The sequence below is a fragment of the Tachyglossus aculeatus genome, chromosome 10 (genome assembly GCF_015852505.1).
Source record: "Tachyglossus aculeatus isolate mTacAcu1 chromosome 10, mTacAcu1.pri, whole genome shotgun sequence".
Lineage (NCBI taxonomy): Eukaryota > Metazoa > Chordata > Mammalia > Monotremata > Tachyglossidae > Tachyglossus > Tachyglossus aculeatus.
Window position 1 is genome coordinate 32,480,286 of NC_052075.1, and position 27,718 is coordinate 32,508,003.

Consider the following 27,718-nt stretch of genomic DNA (forward strand, 5'->3'; position numbering starts at 1 on the left):
AAAAGGGTGAACTTGGCTAGTTTGACTGTTTTGGTCCATACTGCCCGAAAGCGAGGAACTGAGACTGTGAGCCCACTGTTGGGTAGGGCCTGTCTCTCTATGTTGCCAACTTGTACTTCCCAAGCGCTTAGTCCAGTGCTCTGCACACAGTAAGCGCTCAATAAATACGATTGATTGATTGATTGATTGATTGATTGATTGATTGAAAAAAGACCGAGGGAGGGTCTGGAGCCTTCGGGGAGGGGGCGGTGACTGGGGGGGGGGGGGCAGAGGGCAGAAATCCGGGCCAGGCCAGGGGTGCGGGGGGCCCCCCGTGCGGGCTGGCATTAACCCCGTGGAGCCCGGGCCGCGTCTCTTGGGGGCGGGGCCGGTCTCCGGGCAACGGAGGGAGGGAGGGAGGGGGCCGGGCGGGGCGGGGCCGGGCCCCAGGGCTGCGGCACACGGGCGAGGGCGGCCCCGGCCACCGAGCCCTCCACAGCCACCCTCCGCGCGCACGGGCGGCGGACCGGGGCACGGCCAAGGCCGCCCGCCGGTGAGTCTCTGTCTGTGTGTGTGTGTCCGTGTGTGTGTGTGTGTCCGTGTGTGTGTGGCGGGGACCCCATCCTCCGCGGCTCCATGGCAACGGCTCCCGCGGGGGCCCGGGAGGGACCAGCCCCTCGTCGGCCGCTGGACAGGCGGGGGGGGGGGGGGCGGGGGACAAGGGGGGACCCCAACGTCGGGGGTGGGGGGTCCGGGGGGGGGGGAGGCAGGTGCCTTACGGTCCGGGGCGGGGGGGATGGGGGGCAGACGGGCAGACGGCCTCTCCCCCTTTCTTCCCCCCCCTCCCCTTCCCCTCCATCTTCTCCTGCTTCTTTCCCCTCCTGCTGCCCCCCTCCCCTCCGCCCGGATCGGGGATGCGATCTTGTCCCTATCTATTCTATTTTATTTTGTTAGGATGTTTGGTTTTGTTCTCCGTCTCCCCCTTTTAGACCGTGAGCCCGCTGTTGGGTAAGGACCGTCTCTATGTGTCGCCGACTTGGACTTCCCAAGCGCTTAGTGCAGTGCTCTGCACACAGTAAGCACTCAATCAATACGATTGATGATGATGATGATGATGCCGGGGGGGGGGGGGGGGAAGCGGCTTGGGTAGGGACTGTCTCTATATGTTGCCAACTTGTACTTCCCAAGCGCTTAGTACAGTGCTCTGCACACAGTAAGCGCTCAATAAATACGATTGATGATGATGATGATGATGATGCGGGGTGGGGGGGAAGCGGCCGGGGCCGCCTGGGGCCTCGCCTTCGAGGAATGGCAAAGCTTAGCCCTGCCACCGGCCGGCGACGGGACAATCAATAGGCTTCCCCATCCCAACGATCATCAATCAATCAATCAATCAATTTATTGAGTGCTTACCGTGTGCAGAGCGCTGGACTAAGCGCTTGGGAAGTCCAAGTTGGCAACATAGAGAGACGGTCCCTACCCACCAGTGGGCTCACAGTCTAGAAGGGGGAGACAGACAACAAAACCAAACATATTAACAAAATGAAATAAATAGAATAGATAGGTACAAGTAAAATAGAGTAATAAATATGATATACATATATATATCTATAAATATATATATCTATATATAATCTATATATGTATCTATATATATATATATACAGATATATATATCTATAAATATCAATCTATATATCTATCTATATATCTATATATAGGTAGATATATAGATAGATATATAGATATATATATCTATAAATATCTATCTATATATCTATCTATATATCTATATATAGATAGATATATAGATAGATATATATAGATATATATATATATATCCCCAGCCCAGGACAGTCCCTACCCAACAGTGGGCTCAGTCTAGGAAGGGGAGACAGAGAACAAAACCAAACATATTAACAAAATAAAATAAATAGAATAGATATGTACAAGTAAAATAAATAGAGTAATAAATATGTACAAACATATATATATGTATATATGTATATGTATATATATATATATATACACATATATTCTCTGCCTTCCCTGCGGCTGCCCTTGCCTGCCACCCCATAATAATAATAATGGCATTTATTAAGCGCCCACTAGGTGCAAAGCGCTGTTCTAAGCGCTGGGGAGATTACAAGGTGATCAGGTTGTCCCACGGTCTTCATCCCCATTTTACAGCTGAGGGAACTGAGGCCCAGAGAAGTGAAGTGACTTGCCCAAAGTCACACAGCTGACATGCGGTGGAGCCGGGATTTGAACCCGTGACCTCTGACCCCAAAGCCCGGGCTCTCTCCACTGAGCCACGCTGCTTCTCATGCTGCCCCGGCACCGCACGAGGGTGTTGCCAACTTGTACTTCCCAAGCGCTTAGTACAGTGCTCTGCACACAGTAAGCGCTCAATAAATATGATTGAACGAATGAATGAATAAATGAGCGGCATCAGCGGGACACTCCGCGGTGATCCGGACCATCAGACGCTTTCTCCAAGTTACTTTCCCATGCATTTCTCGGTGGGGACTATTTCGAAGAGAGGGGAAAAAATAATCTTTGAATGCCAGCATCGGATCTACCTTTCAACTTGAAACAAATAACCTACCTCGCCTTTTGGGGCTGAAATGGCACTTGGAATTCGAAATCGAGTTTCAGCAGAGTCCCGTGACCTAGTGCAACCTGTAAACATTTGAACGTTACGGAACTGACTGCCTCCTTTGATCCGTTAAATATTTAGGGATGAACGAAACGGGCTTATGGAGAAATCCCACGCTGACAAATAGATCGCGAAAACGGAATCTGTATGAATTTCTGGTTCCGCAGCTTCCTTGATTGTGTAAGGAGTGTCAACTGGGAAGAAGCTTATCGTGACAAAGTGGCAAAGATTTAATTTGATTTTTCTCCTGGCTGGATGCCTTTTGGCAGTCCTCAAATAATCTTTCCACGAACAGAAGCATTGATAAATATTTCTGTTCTATTAGTGAAGCGTGTTTACTTTTAATAATAGAAGAAACAGCAATTGGATCCCTCGAAGCGTATTTCTAAAGCTCCGTCAGAGGGCTGCGATGAAACCAACTCCGGGAGCGAGCGAGCGCAGTGTTAGGGAGAAAGCGCTTAGGACAGTGCTCTGCACACAGTAAGCGCTCAATAAATACGATTGATTGATTGATTATCTGGGTGATGCCTACACATTTTGAAGGCTTTGAGTAGCCGACTTCCATGTTTGAAGGTGGCACTGCTGACGGTGAGATTGCAATTTTTGTGTGAATGTCTGTGAGACGATCTCTCCCACGCTGGGTCCCTGGAAATGTAATCAGCCACCTCTCTGGCCCCTGGTCATTTAAGGAGACCGTTGTATTTTTTTTTTTGCAGGGCTTCTTTAAAACGACCCTGCTGTCTCTTTGGCAGCCAAAGGTCACCGGGGTGCGGCTTTTGTTTCCAGCGGGCAGACCGAGGGGAGGCCAGCGGCCCTAGCCTGGGCTGGCGACTCCCCCCTCCTCTCCTGCGTGCTCCATGCATCATCATCATCAATCGTATTTATTGAGCGCTTACTGTGTGCAGAGCACTGTACTAAGCACTTGGGAAGTACAAATTGGCAACATATAGAGACGGTCCCTACCCAACAGTGGGCTCACAGTCTATGCAGTGGCGGTGAGTACCTGTTTTCTCCCTCATCAGTTGAGGCAGGTCCTGGGACCTGGGGCCAAGGCCCCGTGAGGCCCTACTATCTGCTGGGTTCAACTGTTTGAGCTCTCCAGAGACCCCCTGCGTGGGAATATTCTGCAGATATCTACTTTCCCGTGTCTCTTCCAGTAGACAGGTGATGGGGTCCCCGTTTCTTCCATGCCGGTGGGTCCGATTGCCCTCCGACACCTTATTGCCATTCTGCCTTGTCCCATGATATCGTCTGACACTTTAGGTCATATCGGTAGATCCATTCTAGGGCTCAACAGATGCGGCTGGGGTAGGTTCGGGTCTCATCCTGAAGCAGCGGGCTCAGTGGAAAGAGCACGGAGGTCACGGGTTCAAATCCCGGCTCCACCAATTGTCAGCTGTGCGACTTCGGGCGAGTCACTCAACCTCTCTGCGCCTCCGTTACCTCATTTGTAAAATGGGGATTAAGACCGTGAGGCCCCCGTGGGACAACCTGATCACCTTGTAACCTCCCCAGCGCTTAGAACAGTGCTTTGCCCGTAGTGAGCGCTTAATAAATGCCATTATCATTATTGTTGTTGTTATTATTATTATTATCCCAGATACCGTGCATAATAAATGCCATAGCGGAGCAAGGGGCAATCTTACATGAACCCAGTGAGGAGGAGATTGTTGGTCCCACCTTCATATTATGAGTCAGACTGGCATACATTGATTAAAAAATCGCACTGTCAGTAGCATCGCATTTTGATTGGATTTTTCGTGGTAATATTAAACCCTTCTGTCGGTCCAGTGGAAAGAGGGGAGCAGCATGGCGAAGTGGATAGAATGCTCGTGGCTCAGTGGAAAAGAGCCCGGGCTTTGGAGTGAGAGGTCATGGGTTCGAATCCCGGCTCCGCCACATGTCTGCTGTGTGACCTTAGGCAAGTCACTTCACTTCTCTGAGCCTCAGTTACCTCATCTGGAAAATGGGGATTAAGACTGTGAGCCCCACGTGGGACGACTTAATCAGCTTGTATCCCCCCCAAGCGCTTAGAACAGTGCTCTGCACATAGTAAGCGCTTAACAAATGCCATTATTATTATTATTATTATTAATGCTCTGCACACAGTAAGTGCTCAATAAATACGATTCAATGAATAGAGCACAGGCCCGGGAGTCGGAAGGTCCTGAGTTCTAATCCCAGCTCTGCCACTAGTCTGCTGTGTGTCCTCGGGCAAGTCACGTCACTTCTCTGTGCCTCAATTGCCTCCTCTGTAAAATGGGGATTAAGGCTGTGAGCCCCATGAGGGACAGGGACTGTGTTCAACCCAATTTGCTTGTGTTCACCCCATTAGTACAGTGCCTCGCACACAGCAAGCGCTTAGCAAATATCAAAACTAAGGTTGGACTCACCAGACTAGGTGTCTAGTTCCAGTTTGGCCTGTTGAGGCTTCACAATCAATGGTGAAGCTTTCTTTTGACCAAAGTACCACTTAGGGAGGTGGATGAACCCAACAAGCAGAGACGACGGCGTCTACCAAGGCAACTGGCATCTAGGTCAGGGCGCTATGGCCCAGCCTTGGCACGATTCCGGGGCACTTCGGCAATAACCGGATCTTGAATGCGAAAGCCCTTTGTGTGCACTTTGTGATGTGCTGCACTCCTGTTCACCTGCTGGCTTGCTGCATCCTCTGCCCAGCGGGAACAGGAATGACCGTCAGGGGAGAGAAAGGGAATGGGAGTGGTGCCACACAAACCATTAGCAGGAAAATCAGGTTCTCGGTCCTGAAATTTCAGGGCTGAGGCGCATTTATCGTTCCAGGTGGGACTGTATAACACATAGCATTTCTTAATGAGTTACAGATTTCTGTGTCCATGTTTTTATGGATCTCTTATTCCACATTGTTATCATCATCATCATCAATCGTATTTATTGAGCGCTTACTATGTGCAGAGCACTGTACTAAGCGCTTGGGAAGTACAGATTGGCAACATATAGAGACAGCCCCTACCCAACATTGGGCTCACAGTCTAAAAGGGGGAGGCAGAGAACAAAACCAAACGTACTAACAAAATAAAATAGAATAGATATGTACAAGTAAAATAAATAAATAAATAAATAGAGTAATAAATATGTACAAACATATATACATATATACAGGTGCTGTGGGGAAGGGAAGGAGGTAAGATGGGGGGAATGGAGAGGGGGACGAGGGGGAGAGGGGGACGAGGGGGACTGTTATATTAAGGAAGTTATTTTGGTGCTGCCTACAGCATTTTTGAATGAGAGAAAGTATGACCTAGTGGAAAGAAAATAAGTCTAGGAGTCAGAGGATCTGGATTCTATTCCCAGCTCTGCCAGTTGCTTGCTTGGGCAAGTCACTTAACTTCTCCATGCCTCAGTTTCCTTCAACTGTAGAATGAGAATCTGATGCCTGTTTCCCTCTCCTACTGTGACTGTGAGCCCCATGTGGGACTGGGACTGTCAGAACTGATTGACTTGTATCTAACCCAGAGCTAAGGACTGTGTTTGACACGTGGTGAACGCTTAACAAATTGCATCATCATCATCATCAGCACCATCAGCACCATGATGTCAGATCAAAATGATCCTGGATTTTAGGTGTTTCCAAAACTGGATTATTTTGGAATTAAGTGGAAAAAAATTCTCTCTCCCCCTGTCCCCCATTCATCTTTCCCTTTTATCAAATAGAACGAAGCCATTCATCTTTCCCTTTTAAATGGAACGAAGCCCTTGTTGAAGTGCAGTAGATGTAAAAGACTTGGTTCCTGCCCTGAATTAGCTTTCAGTCAAATTGGGGAAGCAGGTAAATATATTTTTTCCCAATTATGGAACCAGGGAGCGTATGCCTTGAGAGCATACGCCTCTATATGACCATCACTTGATTTATTTGTATAGGAAGTCATATATGATGTCATTCCCGAGAAAATATGCAATAAATATGACCTGTTTCTCCAAGTTAACTAAGCACCGTGGACTGAAATTAGTCTGAATACTGTGATTATGGACAACCTCACTCCTAGCAAACTCCCCACACAACCAAGGATTTCAAGCAGCAACAGAGAGGTGAATCATTTTGGGGGTTGCCAAGCTCTTTACCATTACCCCTTTTCACCTTAAACTGATGTCTTACATCCTTTCTGTTAAAAAAAGCCAACAACTTATTTTTAGCAGTTGGGTTAGGCAGCTGCTGGAAGGTTCATTTTGACACACAGAGACACATAGACTCAAAGAGATATATAGTGCACCTAGTTTTCAGAAGCACATGCATTTTTAGTAGAGTGCTTTTAGAAGATTAGGCAACATTTTTATGACTACTTATAGCATGCGTAGGATGTTGCTGGAATACATTGTTGTGTGTATGCAAGGGACCTGGTTAAGACACCTATACTGTAGCACAAATTTTCCAAACATCAAGTTAGTCAGGAATGTAACTCCAATATTATAGGAAAACTTTTAAATATAGCCATATGTATATGTCCTTTCAGACTCTGTGCCTGGGCCTGGTTTGAGAGAGAGAGGGAGAGAGAGAGAGAGAGAGAATGATAATAATAATAATAATACCATGTGCCAAGCACTGTTCTAAGCTATGGGATAGATAAAAAGTAAGCAGGTTGGCCCATGTGGGGCTCACAGTCTTAATCCTCATTTTACAGATGAGGTAACTGAGGCCCAGAGAAGTGGATTTCCCCAGGTAACACAGCAGACAAGTTCCGGAGCCGGGATTAAAACCCTCGACCTCTGACTCCCAAGCCCATTGATGATGATGATGATGGTATTTGTTAAGCGCTTACTATGTGCAAAGCACTGTTCTAAGCGCTGGGGAGTTTATAAGGTGATCAGGTTGTCCCATGGGGGGCTCACAGTCTTAATCCCCATTTTACAGATGAGGTAACTGAGGCACAGAGACGTAAAGTGACTTGCCCAAAGTCACACAGCTGACACCTGGCGGAGCCGGGATTTGAACCCATGACCTCCGACTCCAAAGCCTGGGCTCTTTCCACCGAGCCACGCTGCTTCTCTAACGAGTGAGCCCAAAATTAGTTCGCGTCTGGAAGAGATCCAAATCCACAAGTTTGTGAATATTACCTTTTACTCCTCTTCCCACAATCTAAGGCCAGTCAAATTGCCTCCTAGTATTTTAGGAAAAGACAATGTTATATTTAACTAATCTCTTCTATGGATTAAATGGATAAGGTCTCAGTTAACGGTCCTATTAATGTACCTACCTTGTGCACGAGGTCCCGGCCACCCGGTGCACACAAAAAGATGGTAACTTGGTGTGTTGTCATGCTTAATGTTTACAGTGCCTACAACTGTTTTCTCTTTCACCTCCATGTCAGATTCTAAGATTAAAAGATATTGAAATGATAGACCCTCTCAGAATTGGAGAGCTGTGTCCTAGGCCCAAATCCTAATCAATTCATTCATTCATTCATTCAATCGTATGTACTGAGCGCTTACTGTGTGCAGAGCACTGTACTAAGCGCTTGGGAAGTACAAGTTGGCAAAATATAGAGACGGTCCCTACCCAACAGTGGGCTCACAGTCTAGAAGGGGGAGAATCTACTTTATACTGCCCTTCTTGAGGACAAAGCAAGTGATCTAGAAGCTGGTGTCAGAATGTCATTCCAGTCCCCTGGGAGACATTCAACTTAAGAGGCTGAGGCTATCTCATATTTCTGATTCACTTGTTTAGGAAGTCGTATATGATGTCATTCCCAAGAAAATATGCAATAAACATGACTTGTTTCTCCAAGTTAACTAAACACCGTGGACTGACAGTCTGAATATTGTGATTTATGGATAACCTCACGCCTAGCAAACACCCCACACATCCAAGGATTTCAAACAGCAACAGAGAGGTGAATTCTGTCACTGAATTCTCTTAACTGGATAACTATATACCTAAGACTGTGAACCCCTTATGGGAAAAGGACTGTGTCCAATGTGATCACCTTGTTTCTACCCCAGTGCTTAGAACAGTGTGTGACACATAAGTGCTTAACAAATACCATTATTATTATCCATTATTGTTATGTACCTTGGGTAAGTCCTTTAACTTCTCTGTCCTTCAGTTTCCTCCACTGTGAAAGGGGATTCAATACCTGTTTTCTTTTCTACTTAGACTGTGAGCCCCATGAGGGAAGGGGACCATGTCCAATATGATTAACTAGTATCTTCCCCAGTGCATAGCATACTGCTTGGCACACAGTAAGCACTTAGCAAACATAATAATGACAATAATAATAATATCTTTGGGAGACTCGAAGACAAAGTGTCATGCCAAGATTCCGACCAAAGTGATTGAGAGATGGATCTGTTAACAGACATCATGTTTGACTTTCAAAGCAGTTTCACCAATACTTTGCATGTTATGGTAAGGCAAGATCACTGATTGCTGGTGGAAAACCCTGACCACCAGCAAGTGCGGGCTGGACTGTAGTGTAAGATCGGGTGAGGTGAAGTAGGAGGGAGAAAGGTGATTGCGTGCTTTAAAGCCAGTGATAAGGATGCAGAGGTGGGTGGGCAACTACTGAAGGTTCATGAGGAGTGGGGAAACCTGGACTAAATGTTTTTGTAGAAAAATGATCTGGGCAGCAGAGTGGAGTCGGTAGAGATAGGAGGCAGGGAGGTCATCAAGGAGGCTGATGTAGTAATTTAAGGGGGTAGCAGTTTAGATGGAGAGGAATGGGTAGATTTTAGTGATATCGTGAAGGTTGAACTGACAGGATTTACGGACAGCTTGAATCTATGGATTGAATGAGAGATGAGTCAAGGATAAAACTAGGGCTATGAGCATGTGAGACAGGAAGTATGGCAGTGCTGTCTACAGTGGCAGGAAAGTTAGGGGGAAGACAGTGTTTAGATGGGATGATAAGACATTCTGTTTTGGACATGTTAAGTGTGAGGTGTTAGCAGTACATCCAAATAGAGATGTCCTGAAGGCAGGAGCACAGCGAAGGAGAGATCAGGCCTGGAGATGTAGATTTGTGAATCATCTGAATAGAGACAGTAGTTGAAGCCATGGGAGCGAATGAGTTCTCCAAGGGAGTGTGTGTCGATGGAGAATAGAAAGGGTGCCAGAACTGAACCTTGAGGGACACCCGCAGTTAGGGAGTGGTGGGAGGCAGAGGAGGAACCTGTGAAAGAGGCTGAGAATGAGCGGCCAGAGAGATAGGAGAAGGACTAGGAGAGGACAGTGTCGGTGATATCAAGGCTGGATAACGTTTCCAGGAGAGGTGGGGCAGCTGAGTGGTAGAGGAGGATTAGCATGGGGTAGAATCATTGGATTGAAGAAGATCATTTGTCATCTTCAAGAGGGCAGTTTCTTTGGATTGAAGGGGGTGGAAGCCAGATTAGATGGGTTCAAGGAGAGATTTGGAGGAGAGGAACTGGAGACTGCAGGTGTAGATAACTTGCTCAAGGAGTCCATAGATGAATGGTAGGAGGGAGATGGGAGTCAAAGAACAGTTTTTTTAGGATATGGGAGACATGGGCATACTTGAAAGCAGTGGGGAAAAAGCCAGGCATATTGATGTTGTCAAATGTTTTTTAAGAATGCTGCCACACTTTAGAGATCTAGGCTGTAAACTCATTGTGGGTAGATAACATGTCTACCAACTGTCTTATACTGTGCTCTCCCAAACACATAGCACAGTGCTCTGCCCATAGTAAGTGCTCAATGAATACCATTGATGATGATAATCTTAATGTTGTAATTGACCTATAAGGAGAAAAAATGTCCACTGTACCCCTTTATGTTTCAAAATTGCATTGCAGTTCTGGAAACACGGAATTAGTGGGTCCTATGACAGCTTTAATTTGGTTAATCCACCCTTTTTTTTACATTCATTCATTCAATTGTATTTATTGAGCACTTACTGTGTACAGACCACTCTTGTCCTTGTCTGTCACCCATGCCTAGCCACGCCTTTTGACTCTACTTACCCTCTCCTCACTTCCTGTTCCCTTCTTGACCTACCTTGCCTGTGGCTCTTTTACATTTCCTTCCCTGTGGGTTCCCTGACTTCCTACTCTCTGCTGGACTAGTCCCATTCCTGGAGACAGGTCTGCCCAGGCACCCCTAGGCATTATGGCCACCCTGTCTATTTCCTACTGCATGGTACCTTTACACTTCAGGCCACCAAGGGGCCCCCCAAAGTCATAGAGCTAGGAATTATTATTGTTATTATTATTATTATTATTATTATTATTATCTGTGTATTTGTTAAGTGCTTAAAGAAGCAGTGTGGCTCAGTGGAAAGAGCATGGGCATTGGAGTCAGAGGCCATGTGTTCAACTCCTGGCTCTGCCAATTGTCAGCTGTGTGACTTTGGGCAAGTCACTTCACTTCTCTGCACCTGTTACCTCATCTGTAAAATAGGGATGAAGACTGTAAGCCTCCCGTGGGACAACCTGATCACCTTGTAACCTCCCCAGTGCTTAGAACAGTGCTTTGCACATAGTAGGCGCTTAATAAATGCTATTATTATTATTACTATGTGGCAAGCACTGTTTTTTTATGGCATTGAAGCACTTACTATGTGCAAAGCACTGTTCTAAGCACTGGGGAGGATACAGGGTGATCTGCTGGTCCACGTGGGGCTCACAGTCTTAATCCCCATTTTACAAATGAGGAACTCAGGTGCAGAGAAGTTAAGTGACTGGCCCAAAGTCACACAGCTGACAATTGGCGGAGCAGGGATTTGAACCCGTGACCTCTTATTCCCAAGCCCATGCTCTCTCACCTCCACAATCTGCCTCCTTCTCTCTTGCGCACGAGCCGCAGAGCATTGCTGGTGGAAATGTATCAGGCAGACTTAGTCCACTTTTATCCTTTTGCGCTTTAACTCTGCCCTCTCCTCTGCTCGGCAAAATTATTTCTCAGCCGTCATTGCCGCCCAAGCCCAATCCCCTCGCCAGTTGTTCCAGACATTTAACTCCCTCCTCAACCCCCGTGTCCTCCCGCTTCCCCATCCATTGCCCCCAGTGACCTGGCCATCTACTTTATTAAGAAAATTGACACTATCAGGCGTGATGTCCCTAAAATCTCTCCTGCCCCTCCTCAGTCCCTCCCCACTCCCCACTCCTGCCTCCTCTTCAACTATTAGAGAAGCAGCGTGGCTCAGTGGAGAGAGCACGGGCTTTGGAGTCAGAGGGCATGGATTCAAATCCTGGCTCTGCCAATTGTCAGCTGTGTGACTTTGGGCATGTCACTTGACTTCTCTGGGCCTCAGTTCCCTCATCTGTACAATGGGGATTAAGACTGTTAGCCCCCCGTGGGACAATCTGATCACCTTGTAACCTCCCCAGTGCTTAGAACAGTGCTTTGCATTTAGTAAGTGCTTAATAAATGCCATCATTATTATTGTTATTATCCAAATCTACATTTCCAGCCCTGATTGCTCTCCCTCCGCAGCCTTGCATTTCCTCCTGCCTTCAAGACATCTCTACTTGGATGTCCTCACATCACCTCAAGCTTAACCTGTCCAAGACGGAGCTCTTTATCTTCCCACCCAAACCCTGTCCACCCTGTGACTTTCCCGTCACTGTAGGCAGCACCACCATTCTTCCTGTCTCACAAGTCCATAACCTTGGTGCTCTCCTTGACTCCTCTCTCTCATTCAACCCACAGATTCAATTCATCACTAAATCCTACCAGTTCCACTTTCACAACAATGCCAAAATCCACCCTTTCCTCTCCATCCAAACTGCTACCACATTAATACAATCATTTAGTCTATCCCACCTTAATTATCAGCCTTCTTGCTGACCAACCCCCGCCAGCCTCCTGTCTCTCCCCACTCCAATCTATACTTCACTCGCTGTCCAGATCATTATTCTACAAAAATGTTCAGGCCTTTTTACCCCACTACTTAAAAATCTCCAGCGGTTGCCCATCCACCTCCTCACCATTGGCTTGAAAATACTCTATCACCTTGCCCTCTTGCTCAAAGTCCTGCCTCTGGCCTGGAACACCTTTCCTCTTCATATCTGATAGACAATTACTCGCCTCCCATTCAAAGCCTCATTGAAGGCACATTTCCTCCAAGAGGCCTTCCCTAACTAGGCCCTCTTTTGATTTTCTTCCATTCCCTTCTGTGTTGCCCTGATTTACTCCCTTTATTCATCCTCCCCAGCCCTACAGCACCTACTCTGTAATGTATTTATATTAATTTCTTATCTTCCCCTGTAGATTGTAAGCTCGTTGTGAGCAGGGAATGTATCCAATTATTATTATAGTGTACTCTCCCAGTCACTTAGGCACTGAGGCACAGAGAAGTTGAGTGATTTGCCCAAGGTCACAGCAGGGAACTTGCAGAGCCAGTATTAGAACCCAGATCCTTGGACTCCCGGGCCCATTAGGCCATGCCGGTTCCCCAGGAATGAGTTGGAAAGGAGGCATGGGAGGGGATGCTCCAGACCCCTCCCTGCAGCCCTTTGGCTTTGGGGGTCCACTTAAAATTGTGGGACTAGCCCAGCAGGTAGAGGAAGTGCACTGATGAGGTGAGGTGTGAATGACAGGTGTAGACGAAAGATGAAACAAATCCAGTATGCACTTTCAGAAGTAAAAGATTCCAGGTTGCTGTGGACTGGGTTAGTTGATCCAGAGGGGTTCTGGCTCGGATCTGTAGAGACTACACCGTAATAGCGTCTGCAGTCAATTTGATCCACTGTCCTCTCAACTTGAGTTACGTTTATAAACATTTTAGAAATTCTGTGGAATCTCTTTTTGTTCCATTTGTTGAGGAAGGATTTATTCAGGCATTTGAGTATAGCATCTCTTCCCTGATTGTAGATCCCAGCCATTATAGTAAGATGTAGTAAATGCCATTATTGTTGTTATATGATCAGGTATCAGGGTTTTGCCATTTTGTCACGACTCTCATTAAATTGTTAATTACATATTAGGACAAAGGCTATGCTCTTTCCATGTTGGCAGGGCATTTTTCTTCATATAGAATCATCCGTAATGCTGTCATTCCAATCACAGATGCTTCTAGTGAACTTCTGGTAACGTGGTTCAGTGGAAAGAGCATGGGCTTGGGAGTCAGAGGTCATGAGTTCTAATCGCGGCTCAGCCACTTGTCAGCTGTATGACTTTGGGCAAGTCACTTCACTTCTCTGGGCCTCAGTTACCTCATCTGTAAAATGGGGTTTAAGACAGTGAGCCCCACGTAGGACAAGCTGATTACCTTGTATCTCCCCCAGTGCTTAGAACAGTGCTTGGCACATAGTATCATCATCATCATCAATCATATTTATTGAGCGGTTACTGTGTGCAGAGCACTGTACTAAGCGCTTGGGAAATACAAGTTGGCAACATATAGAGACAGTCCCTACCCAACAGTGGGCTCACAGTCTAAAAGACTGTAAGCACTTAACAAATACAATTATTATTATTATTATTAACTACAGCTGGCTTAGAATTAGGAGGAATTTACCATTGGTAGAAGCAACTCAGTTTTGGGCGTTTATAAACATCTTCCCCATCCCTTTGGTATGTGGTAGTGATAAGAGTTCTGTGAGCCAAAACAATTGTCCCCCTCTGATATCCACTCTGGAGGATGGTGAAGAAAGAAGTCTGTAATCTGGTTTCCAGTCTTGTATTACCATCATTATCATCATTGTCGTCATCACCATCATCATCATTTATCTAGTTGCTTCTGTGTGCAGAGGCTGAACTAGGCATTTGGGAGCATAAAATAAAAGTAGAAGTCCTTGTCCTCAAAGTGTATAATCTAATGGAGGAAAGAGCTTACAGTTTAGTGAGTACAAGAGCGAAAAAAGATACAGCTGGCAAGAATTACAACTGCCATTGTTTGTGATATCCCTTTTAAATGGCAAGGTTTTCTCTAGGGAAAGTCATCCCAAATTGATATCCCTCCCACCACCATCCTTGACTCCACCATTGCTACAAGATAGAATGTAGGTCACTGCAGTCTGAGTAACATTTACTGAGGCCTCCCCCAAATGCTCAAAAACAGCAGCTATGCCATAGACATCAGTAATCTGTGGTGAAAAGTAGCCGTGAAATGCCGTCATTGTTCTGGGAAGCAAAATAACAAGGCCTTCAGATTGAAACATTTATTGTATATAAATCATTGCCCACCAAGATTTCCTTTACCTGTCCTTCCACCTTCATTATCGACAGCATTTATCAAGCCCCTTAGTGACTGCAGAGTATTATTCTAGGTGCTTGGGAGCAGTTGCTCCTTTTTAGTCTCTTTCACTGGCTCCTCCTTCACCTCCCACCCGCTGTGGGGGTCCCTCAAGGCTCCGTTTTGCATCTCCTTTTATTTTCTATCTACCCACTCCTTTTGGAGAATTCATTCTCTCCCCAGCTTCAACTATCATCTCTACATAGATGGTTCACAAATCGATCTTGCCAGCCCCAACCTCTCTCCTCTTGCAAATTCACATTCCCTCCTGCCTTCAAGACATCTCTACTTGGAAGTCCTGCCAGCACCTCAAACGTAACAGGTCCAAAACAGAACGCCTCATCTTCCCACTCAAACCTTGTTCGTTCCCAGACTTTTCCAGAACTATAAACACCACCACCATCCTCCCTGTTTGTCAAGTCTGTAGCTTTGGCATTATCCTCGAGTCATCTCTCTCTTTCACAGTCCACATCTCCTCACTCCTTAAAAACCTCCAGTGTTGCCCATCTAATCTCCACATAATAATAATAATAACTATGGTATTTTTTAAGCACTTACTAAGTGCTAGGCACCGTACTAAGTGCTGGGATAGATAGGAGATCATCAAATGGAATTTCTGTATCTTGCGCTTCAAGGCACTCAATCTGCTCCCCCATTCCTACCTAATCTTGTGTGTCTCCTACTGCAAACCAGTCCACACATTTCACTCCTCTCATTCCAACCTACTCACTGTACATTGATCTTCTCTGTCAAACCGAAAATCCCTTGCCTAACCCTAACACTAGTTGCTCACATCCCACATCCTACCCTCTCCCACAGCCTCTCTCTTCTTCTCTGTCGCTCTCCTCCTTTTCATCTCTCCTCCAAGAGGCCTTCCCCAATTAAACCCTCATTTCTCTACCCTATTCACCTCTTTCCTGGGTCACCCATGGACTTGGGTCTATGCTCCTTTAGCACCTTAATGCTCACCTTGTAAATATACTTTAAGACTCTGCTGCTTCACCTATCTGTAATTTATTTTAATTTCTGTCTTCCCCACTAGACTACAAGCTCTTTCAGGACAGGGATTATGTCTACCAGCTCTTGGAGTTGTACTCCCGTCCAAGCACTTACTAGAACGGTCTTCTGCACACAATAATTACTCGATAAATACCATGGATTGATTGTAGAGAACACGTTTTCAATCCATGAGCTCTCAATTGAAGTTGGAGATTGAAGGGTTTCTTCAATCTGGGTATTCCATTGCTTGTCTCACATGCTTCTTGTTCAGTATTTCATGAGGAAATCTTCAGTAAGCATCCGTTTTGTCAATGTTGTGAAGATCTGCGAGGTCTTATTGACATACTGCTTCTTTAGTTGCAAGGAACTTCTTGACCTTGGAACCTTCAAAAAAGCCCTGGTGTGTTTTTCTGGCTTCGTTCGTTGCCTTAAAGTCTATCTGGTAGAGTGTATCCTATCTCTTATCCCCCCTCCCTACTTTTCCTCCCTATTGCTTCACTTTTATTCTCTGTCCCACTCCTCAAGCACGTAGGTACTCCCTCGACCCCAACACCCACACTACATATCCTTATAGTCGGTTGTTTTTCATACTTACAGTTTATTCTAGTGTCTGTATCTCCCCTCAATCAATCAATCAGTGGTATTTATTGAGTGCTAACTGTGTGCTGAGCACTGTAATAAACTCTTGAGAGAGTATAGTACAACAGAGTTCCTAGACGTGTTCCCTGACAACAAGGAGCTTACAGTCTAGGGGGAGAGAGACATTAAAATGAATTATGGCCACGTTCATAAGTGCTATGGGGCTCAGGGTGGGGTGAATATCAAGTGCGAACAGGGTACAAATCCCAGTGCTGGGGTGATGCAGAAAGGAGGAGTAGGAGAAATGAGAGTTTAGTCAGTTAAAGCCTCTTGGAGGAGATGTGATTTCAATAAGGATTTAAAGATGGAGAAAGTGGTGATGTGTGAGATATGAAGCGGGAGGGAATTCCAGGATGCAGGGAGGATCTGGGCAAAGGGTCGGCAGCGAGACAGATGAGATCGAGTTACAATGAGTGGTTTTGGGTTTGAGGAGTGAGCAGTTAGTAGGAAATCAGTGAGGTGAAATGGGGACAGCAAATTGATTGAGTGTTTAAAGCCAATGGTAAGGATTCTGTCTGATTCAGACATGGATCTGCAATCACTGGAGGTTCTTGAGTAGTGGGGAGACATAGACTGGACATTTTTTTAAAAAATGATCCATACAGCAGAGTGAAGTATGAACTAGAGTGGGGAGAGACAAGAGGTAGGGAGGCCAGCAAGGAGGCTGATGCAGTAATTAAGGCAGGATAGGATAGGTAATTGAATCTTTGGCAGCAGTTTGGATGGAGAGAAAGGGGCGGATTTTAGTGATGCTTGGAGGGTAGAACTGATACGATTTGGTGACAGATTGAATGTGTGGGTTGAATGAGAGAGATGAGTCAAGGATAATTCCCAAGTTACAGGCTCGTGAAACAGGGTGAATGGTGATGCTGTCTGCAGTGATGGGTAAGTCATGGCATGCATAGGGTTTGAGTGGGAAGATGAGGAGTTCTGTTTTGGACACGTTAATTTTGGGGCATCGGTGCAACATCCAAGTAGTGATGTCCTGAAGGCAGGAGAAAATGTGAGACTGTGAAGAAGTAGATAGCTCAGGGCTGGAGATGTAGATTTGGGAATTGTCTGCATAGAGACAGTAGTGGAAATTGTGGGACTAAATGAGTTCTCCAAGGGAGTGGATGGAGATAAAGAATAGGAAGGGATCCAGAACTGAGCCTTAAGGGATTCCCACAGTCAGTGGGTGGAGGCAGAGGAGGAGCCCTTGAGGCTGAGAATGAAGGGCCAGAGAGATAGGAGGAGAACCAAGAAAGGGCAGTGTCTGTGAAGCCAAGGTTATATAATGTTCCCAGGAGTAGGGGGTGATCCACAGTGTTGGAGGCAGTCAAGGAGAATTAGGATGGAGCAGAGGCCATTGGATTGGATAAGAAGAAAGTCACTGGTGACTTTTGATAGAGCAGTTTCTGTGGAGTGAAGGGGCTGGAAGCCAGATTGGAGGGGGCCAGAGAAAGAATTGGAAGAGAGGAAGTGGAGGCAGAGGGTGTCGATAACTTGCTCAAGGAGTTTTGAGAAGAATGGTAGGAGGGAGATGGGGCTATAACTGGAGGGAGTTTTGGGGTCACGGGAGGGGTTTATCAGTACAGTACATTATTAGTACAGTGCTATACACACAGTAAGTGCTCAATAAACACGATTGAATGAATGAATGAATCAGAATAGGGGAGACCTGAGCATGTTTGAAAGCAGTGGGAAACAAGCCTTGGAGAATGAATAGTTGAAGAAATAATAATAATGATGGTATTTGTTAAGCGCTAATGATATGTCAGGCACTCTAATAAGCTCTAAGGTGGATACACTATGATGCTACTGATTCTTGTTTACTTCTTTTGATGTCTGTCTCCACCCTTCTAGACTGTGAGCCCATTTTGGGCAGGGATTATCTCTGCTGTTGAATTGTATTTCCTAAGTTCTTAGTACAGTGCTGCACACGGTAAGCGTTCAGTAAATACAATTGAATGAATGAATGAATTGTATTTCCTAAGTGCTTAGTACAGTGCTCTGCACACAGTAAGCGCTCAATAAATACAATTGAATGAATGAATGAATACAAGCAAATCAAGTGAGACCCAGTCCCTGCCCCATGTGGGGTGTACAGTCTTAGTCCCCATTTTACAGATGAGGTAACTGAGGCACAGAGAAATTGAGTGGCTTGCCCAAGGTTACACAGCAGACAAATGGTGGAGCCGGGATTAGAACACATGTCCTCTGACTCCCAAGCCCGTGTTCTTTCCACTAAGCCACGCTGCTTTTCGTGAAATAAGTGGATAAAAATATAATGCACATGAATTGAATACTCAGTCATTTCATGCTTGCTCTCATTCATTAATTCATTCAATCATTTTTACTGAGCACTTACTATATGCAGAGCACTGTACTAAGTGCTTATGCACTTGGGATAGAATGCTATTAGTTAGGAAAAGATGTGATATTAAAAGAAGCATTCATGTGCATCCATTTTTAGGGCAAGATGCACTTACTATAAATGTAAATTTTCATTAATGTGAGCTTCATCAAGTCTGAAACGCTTGATTAATAGCAGGCCTTCTAGACTGTAAGCCCGTTGTTGGGAAGGGACCATCTCTATATGTTGCCGACTTGTACTTCCCAAGCGCTTAGTACAGTGCTCTGCACACAGTAAGCGCTCAATAAATACGACTGAATGAATGAATTAATGACTGAGTGTATACACATATATATGTATATATGTGTGTATGTATAAAATATAGTACATATATATGTAATTACGGTATTTCTTCAACAATGGGGTACATACAGGATAATCAGGTCCCAAAGGGGGCTCACAGAATAAGTAGGAGGGAGAAAAGGTATTGAATCCCCATTTTGCAGATGAGGGAACTGAGGTACAGGGAAGTTAAATGACTTGGCCAAGATCACACAGCAGGTAAGTGGCCGAACCAGGATTAGAATCCAGGGCCTCTGTCTCCCAGGCCTGTGTTTTTTCCATTAGAACCTGCTGTTTCCCCTAAGTAAGTGCAAAGGGTGATATTTGGATATCCCTACCAGAGGTGGTAGAAATTTAATTGGGGAATGCCACCTTGGGGAGGTGCTTTACGGGAGGGCCCTGAGAAGGAGTTGGACTTGGGTCTCGTATGAATGGGGAGGGAGTTTAAGGTTTGAAGGAAAGGGTAAATGATGGATAGTGGGGATGTAGGAGGTACAGTAAGAAGGTCAGCTTGAAAGGAGTGGAGAATGTGATTTAGGGTGTAGAAGTTGAAGAGAGATGATAAATCAGAAGGACCTACTTGGTATAGAGCCTTGAAGTCAGTAATCAAGATCTTCTCTTTGATGGGAGGTCACTGGAAGTTTTTGAGGAGTGTAGTGACATGTTCTGAGTGATGTCTTAGAAAGATGATCCAGGCAACTGAGTGTAGAGTAGATTGAAAAGGGAGAGATTGGAGGACGGGAGGTCAGGGTGGAGGCTGAGGCAGTGCTGTACTGAGAAGATGTTTGAGAACTTGAACCTGAGAGAGGATCTGGGAACTGTAGCGGAGGAAAAACTGGCAGGATTTCGAAACACACCAAATGGAGGAGAGAGAAAGGACGCGAATCAGATGACACCACAGAGGGTGGTGGTGTACAGGTTTGCCAACTGCTGAAAAGACTTTATGCTTGTGAACGCTTTATGCTTTCCTGCTTGTAAAACTCACTTTCAAACTTTTTTACTGATGGATCGAGGGCTCATGCAGGGGTAGTGGGTGGGGGGGCGGATATAGAGGCTGTTCACTAGGCAGCAGCTGGGCAGACTCCTGATAAACACTGTAAAAACCATTCCTAGCAGTTCGCACCCCTGCCTTCGCTGGGAGCCCAGGGACTAGTTATATATGTATATATGTTTGTACATATTTGTTACTCTATTTATTTATTTATTTATTTATTTTACTTGTACATATCTATTCTATTTATTTTATTTTGTTAGTGTGTTTGGTTTTGTTCTCTGTCTCCCCCTTTTAGACTGTGAGCCCACTGTTGGGTAGGGACTGTCTCTATATGTTTCCAACTTGTCCTTCCCAAGCGCTTAGTACAGTGCTCTGCACACAGTAAGCACTCAATAAATACGATTGATGATGATGATGATGACTAGTTCCTTTTCTGATGGGGGATGGAGCGCAGTCCAGAAACTAACAAACACCAGACCCTTGACATGAGCACTGCCCCACCCCCTTTCATGCAGGACCTCCTTCAGGCACTGCTCCAGGGACTTCCTGGAATTTCGGGAGCAGAGGAGAGACTGCTAGTGACCAGAATCCAATTCCTTGGGTCCTTTGACTCAGATGGCAGCCTATCCACTGGTCGCTCCCCAGGCCTTGGTGACTGGCAAACCCTGCCCTCCCCGCTCCTTTTGAAATGGTATTCGTTAAGCCCGTACTATATGTCAGGCGCTGTTCTAAGCACTGGGGTAGATAAAGCTAATCAGGTCGGATGCAGATGTGATAACTGAGGCACAGAGAATAATCATTCTGGTATTTGTTAAGTACTTACTGTGTGCCTTGTACTAAGCGCTAAGTGAAGTGACTTGCCCACGGTCACAGAGCAGAAGAGTGGTGGAGTCAGAATTAGAACCCAGGTCCTCTGACTCCAGGCCTCTTTTCCAGTAGGCCACGATGCTTTTCTGCTTTACGAGAAAATATTTAACCTGGGGGACTCCTGTCTGGGAGCTTCCTCGGCTTCTCATCCTTCTGGGGAAGCAACTTTCTCCTCACTCCTAGCCTCCCCCACTCCTTTTGGCCCTACTCCAGGAACTCTGTCCCAGCTGGGTTCATTCTTATTCCAGTCAGGCAGTGTTCATGGCCCTGAGTTCATTAGTGATTGGCAGCTTGCCAATGTAATCCTGGGACATCAAGACGGCCAGGGGTATCCCAACTCCCACCATCTTCCTCCCCTCCAAGCTTCTTACGTGAAGGATGGCAAGAGATGTAAACTCCACGGTCAAGTTGCTTATACCCACCATTTCCACTTCCTCTCCTCCAGTTCTTTTTTTTTATGGTATTTGTTAAGCGCTTACTATTTGCCAGGCACTGTTCTAAGCACTGAATGGTTACAAGGTCATTCATTCATTCAGTCATATTGATTGAGCGCTTACTGTGTGTAGAGCACTGTGCTAAGCACTTGGAAAGTACAATGCAGCAAATAAAGAGAGACAATCCCTGCCCACAGAGGGTTTACAATCTGGAGGGGCCGAGGGGGAGGTGGTGGCGGTAGTTGGGCACAGTCCCTGTCCCACATAGGGCATACAGTCATCATCATCATCAATCGTATTTATTGAGCGCTTACTGTGTGCAGAGCACTGTACTAAACGCTTGGGAAGTACAAGTTGGCAACATATAGAGACAGTCCCTGCCCAACAGTGGGCTCACAGTCTAAAAGGGGGAGACAGAGAACAAAACCAAACATACTAACAAAATCTTAATCCCTATTTTACAGATGAGGTAACTGAGACACAGAAAAGTTAAATGACCTGCCCAAGGTCACACTGCAGACGAGTGACAGGGCTGGGATTAGAACCCAGGTCCTTCTGACTCCCAAGTCCACGCTCTATCCATTAGGCCATGCTGCTTCTCTCCTTGAATCCTTTCAATTTGGCTCCTTCCCCCCTGTCCTTATGAGAGCTGCCCTCCCTAATGTTATCAGTAACCTCCTTCTGGCTAAATCTAAATTTCCCCTTGACTTAGATGCCTTTGACATTGTGGACCACCCCCCTTCTCCTGGAAACACTGTCTATCTTTGGCTTCACTGACACTGTGCTCTCCTGGTTATCCTCCTATCTCTCTGGCTGTTCCTCCTCAATGTCATTCTCTGTCTCCTCCTCTACGTCCAACCTCTCTCCACTCTCCAGTCCATATTTCACTCTGCGTCCCTTTATCACTTTTCTAAAGAAACTGTTCTGCGCACATCTCCTTACTCTTAAAAATGAACAGTGGTTGTCCATCATGGCCTACTGGAAGGAGGACAGCTCTGAGAGTCAAGACCCAGACTCTAATTCCTGCTCCACCACTTGTCTGCCCTGTGACCATGGGCAAGTTTCTTAAGAAGCGGGCAGAGACGTAGTGTGGCTTAGTGGCAAGAGCACGGGTTTGGGAGTCAGAGGTCGTGGATTTTAATCCCCGCTCCACCACTTATCAGCAGTGTGACTTTGGGCAAGTCACTTAACTTCCCTGTGCCTCAGTTACCTCATCTACAAAATGAGGATTAAGGCTGTGAGCCCCACGTGGGACAACCTGATTCCCTTGTATCTTCCTCAGCGCTTAGAACAGTGCTTGGCACATAGTAAGCACTTAACAAATACCATCATTATTATTTAACGCCTCTGCGCCTCAATTCCCATATCTGCCAAATGGGGATTCAGTACCTGTGCTTCCTCCTACTTAGACTGTGAGCCCCATGTATCTACCCCAACATTTAATACAGTAATTGGCACATAGTAAGCGCCTAACAAACACCACAATTATTGTTATTATTATTTCCACATCAAGCAGAAACCCCTCACCATTTGCTTTAGGTCACTCAGTCAGATCTCACCCTCCTACTTAACCTTTCTCCTCTTCCACTACAACCCAGCCTGACACTGTTCTCCCCTAACAGCACCCTACTTCCTCTACCTCGATCTCATCACCAGCTCTTTTGACTCCTTGCTTCTGCCCACCTTCCTGCCTGAAACTCCCTCTATGTGACAGGCCATCACTCTCTTCATATTCAAAATCTTATCGAAAATCGTATCTCTTCCCGGAAAACTTCTGTGACTACTCTCTCGTCTCCCCACCCTATTTGTCGATTGTGAAATGGTCAGACACAGAGTCAACATTATATCCTCGAGTAAACTAGGTCAACTCACAGAGACAAGCGCTGGGTATAATATCTTTTCCTGGAAGGCCTCCCATCTGAAGAGTGACAACATTATTGGGTTGGATTTTCAATCGGACAGTCCTTAATCTCTTGTGGCCCCAATGTGTGCAGGAGCTGCTGGGGCTCCCATCCAAAATGACGGACCAACTTTGGCCCTGATTTCAGAGTTGTTAAATTAAACGCTTATAGCGCAGAAATTGGAATGCAATAACGTAATAGCAGACACATGGTTTTGGCTGCAGATCAGTTCTGTCTCAGTGACACAACTGTATCTGTTTCCTCCTCTATAAAATAATCATATTAACGATGGTATTTGTAAAGCGCTTACTATGTGCAAAGCACTGTTGCCTCATGGCTATTAAATGGGGACCATGGAGGACTTTTTAAAGTATGGATGATTATGAAAGTGTTGGCTCTTATAAAATGGGTTAAAATATGTTGTTAATTTGGTATCTTTTGAAGTATGGAGTTTTCAGGCTATTCCAAGAGCTAGAGTGGTGGTGATTACCCTCAGATTAACATTTTGGGTAGGTCAGATATAATGCCGTTAATCAGTGCTCAAAAATGTATACAAAGAGCTGGTTTCAGCCAAATTCCTACTGCTTATTGGCCCAAAAGTTTGATGATAGAGATCTAGGCTACATTTTGCCTCTCCCTCCGTTTCCTCATTCTTCCTCTTCTTCACCAGAGGTAAGCAGGGAGACTCCAGCTGCGAAGATCCCTGTTTTGGGGGGCTGAGTCTACAGCTCACAGTGACGAGGCAGGATAATCAATCAATCAATCAATCGTATTTATTGAAGTGAGCTTTACCAGAGCCTTCCCCCAAGACTGCTCCCCTGCCCCAACTATTTTCCAAATTGTGAAAGCGCTTTCCTGAACTGCTGAGTCTGGCCTTGCACACGCTTCTGGGATTTTCTTGTCACATCTTACCGAATTCAGATAAAGAACCTGCCCACACAGCAGCCCTCTTCCAGCCCCCTCCCCAAGGTCAGTTGTTAGCGAATAACTGCAATCTGAGAAAGTTTATGCCCTTTAAGAGTGCGTAACTGAGGAAAAGAGTCTAGAGCTGCCATTTTAGCATTTTGTTTGAGACCCCATTTACTAGAAAAGACCAGAGGAATGAATCTCCACTGCGAATTAGCTATGTGTAAACCATTGCTTTGCCAAGGATCAGCAGAGAGCTACTCCCCGACTCCCAAGTTGGTGTCCTGAATGAAAGGGGACTGGTGGTGATGGTGTTAGTAGTTGTGCAGTTGGATGTTGGGGAGGGGCAGTTGGATTAGCCAGTTTCACTTTCGGGTCGTTGGGGAAGAAGAGTGAGGACAAATTGCTTGTGGGCTGGGTTAAGTTGAGAGACAATGTTTATAGTTATAAACGAGTTGTATTAATGTCTGCCTCCCCCCTCAGACCGTACGCTTGCTATGGGCAGGGAATGTGTTTGTTTTCTGTTGTAGCGTACTCTCCCAAGCACTTAGTACAGTGCTTCGCACACAGTAAGCGCTCAATAAATACGATTAAATGAAAATACAGCAGTTTTTTTTTTAAATATGTGGGACCCATTTACCACTAAGTGGATGCCGCCCAAGAAGTACCAAAACGCAGCAGGTAACCTTGGCATTATCCTCTTTTTCAACCCCATATTCAGTCTTCTGGGTTCTAATCCCAGCTCAACCAGTTGCCTGCTGTGTGACCTTGGGCAAGTCACTTAATTTCTGTATGCCTCAGTCTCCTCATTTGTAAAATGGGGATTGAGACTGTGAGCCCCACGTGAGACAGGGACCGTGTCCAACCCGATTTGCTTGTATGCACCCGAGCTATGTGCATGGCTCATAGTAGCGCTAAACAAATACAATAATAATAATCATAATAATAAAATGGGGATGCAATATCTGGTCTCCCTTCTGCTTAGTTTGCGAGCCCCATGAGAGACAGGGATTGTGTAACCTGATCGTCTTGTATCTACCCCATAGGTTAGAACAGTGTTTGAGATATAGTACAGTGCTCTGCACGCAGTAAGCGCTCAATAAATACGATTGATTGATTGATTGATTGATATAGTAAGCACTTTATCTCACCTGTGCTGGGCAGCAGCAGCTTGGGAGAACTTTGAGGGTGGAAACTCAAGTTTACTGAGCTGAAGGAGGCAATGGTAAATCACTTCCAGATTCTTACCAAGAAAACTCTACGGATACACTACCAGAACGATTGCAGATGGAAGTGGGGCATTCTGGAAGAGATGTGTCCATGGAGTCACTATGGGTTGGAGACAACTCAAAGAACAAGCACCTAACAAATGCTATCACTGTTATTATTATTATTATTATTATTATTATTATTATTATTATTATGTCAGTTGCACATTCACTAATGCTCCTAGCAGATTTGGAAAGCTTAAGGCAAGTGATTGTGTGTTGGGAAATTTATGCCTGCAAACCTTCATTTGTAAGGTGGATAACCTCCCCAGAAAAGGTAGTATCAAACACATATTGCAGTGTAATTGTCTTTCAGGATATTTTATTTCTCTCAGGGCTGTGATGCCCTGTCTGTGTCAAACCCGCTTAAATGCAACGAGCATGGTCCTCTTTTTCAGTTGGCGACTGTTATCATTGTTGTATTGTCTCCAGATGTTTCATGATGCAATTGTGCTTTTCCTAGTATGGGGTAGATTCCTCTTTGTTTTCCTCTTTCCAAGTTAAGTTTCACCCATCACAGTTCTTGGGTGAACCAGGTTTGGGTGGGAGTGAAGTATTCATTCAGTTGTATTTATTGAGTGCATACTGTGTGCAGAGAACTGTACTAAGCGCTTGGAGACAACAGTGCTTGGGGAAGCGGCGTGCCTTAGCAAGAACCCGGGCTTGGGAGTAGTCAGAGGTCATGGGTTCTAATCCCAGCTCCGCCACTTGTCAGCTGTGTAACTTTGGGCAAGTCACTTCACTTCTCCGGGCCTCAGCTACCTCATCTGGAAAATGGGGAGTAAGACTGTGAGCCCCACGTGGGGCAACCTGACGACCTTGTACCTACCCCAGTGCTTAGAACAGTGCTTGGCATATAGTAAGTGCTTAACAAATACCATCATTATTATTAACATGCAGAGACTCCTTTTCTTAATCTTCTCTCCTTGTGCTCACACACTAAGCTGACTTCTTGCCATTTCAAAATCACTCTAAGGGCAGGATGGAGGGTCCTTGATGGGTCCAGTGGTGGGGATGCTGAGTGCTGCAGCATTTTCCCCATGGGCTGATTGATGTGCAAAAAGCATATGTCAGAAACAGGAGTCCAAGGGGCACAGAGGGGTGGCACCTGATGCCAGAGGATTTGCACAGCCATGGTGGAGAAGGGATTCTCCCAACCTCACCTTCTAACCTCTTGGCTCTCTTGACTGCAGCCTCTTCATGCCATTTCCCCCACCCAGAACTCCCTCCTGTTTCCAACAGAGCAGACCATAACAACCCCCATCTTCATAACCCTCCTAAAGGCTCTTATTCCTAAGCTTCCAAGAAATCTTCTTTTAATTCTCAGCACCTGAGAAACTTCAACATCCCCCCATAATACCCATGATAGCTCTGGGGTAGATGCTAGCTAATCAGGTAGGACACAGTCCATGTCCCAGTTGGGACTCACAGTTTTTATTCCCATTTTCTAGATGAGGGAACCTCCTTGCCTCCTCTTCCTCTCTGAAACTCAGTGGCAGTAACTCTCTGGACTTCTTCCTGTTGGGATGTGCAGGGCCTCGCGTTCCCGTGGAAGATGTGGGGAGGCGGTGACAGAGTGGCAATCCATTCTGTTTAGCTAGAAGAATTTGGCAACAGCACGAAGTTCAGGGTCACTGAGGAAACTCTGGTTGAGTTGTAAGCTTGTTATGGGCTGCCTACCAACTCTGTTATATCGTACTCTCCCAAGTGCTTAGTATAGTGCCCTGCACACACTAAGCTCTCAATAAATATGATTGACTGATTGGTTGATTGATTGAGAGTAGGCTAGTTACATAACTTGGGTTTTGCTCAGACTTATTGTCAACACATGTTGCTGTACAAACTCCTTGAAAGGATAATAATCAATAGCCTGCCTTCTTGTTTGTATGCTTCAGGAGCCCAGACATGGACACAGAGCCTGTCAGGGAGCTGAAACTCATTTCTGCTCTACTAGTTAATGTTGAGAACCTAGCATCCCCCACCTGCAGGTAGTCTTCAATAGAGCTTTTTATCCCCGTGCTCAGATCAGATAATTGAGTTTTCTCCTGAGATCAATCCTTCTGCTAATTCCCAATTGCTTATTGCTGGTTCTGAGTTTCCCACATTGACGCTCCAGATTCATCTGTAGCCGGCCTGAACCTCCGCCCACCTCATTCCATCTGTTCTGGTTTTGGATCTCTGCCCTCCCCTTCACTCTGACCACAGAGCTCCACCACCACCTCACTGCT

The 27,718-nt window shown here is 45.7% G+C and overlaps 1 protein-coding gene across 35 annotated transcripts in view; it reads left to right on the forward strand.

Annotated features, from left to right (window-relative positions):
- The first annotated feature begins 457 nt into the window (after positions 1–457).
- Positions 458–27,718, forward strand: part of NRCAM (neuronal cell adhesion molecule) — a 235,903-nt gene continuing 208,642 nt past the window's right edge. For all 35 annotated transcript variants that reach the window (XM_038752542.1, XM_038752547.1, XM_038752548.1 and 32 more), the window contains exon 1: positions 458–532. The gene's annotated coding sequence lies outside the window, so the exon portion shown is untranslated. The remainder of the gene's footprint in view (positions 533–27,718) is intronic.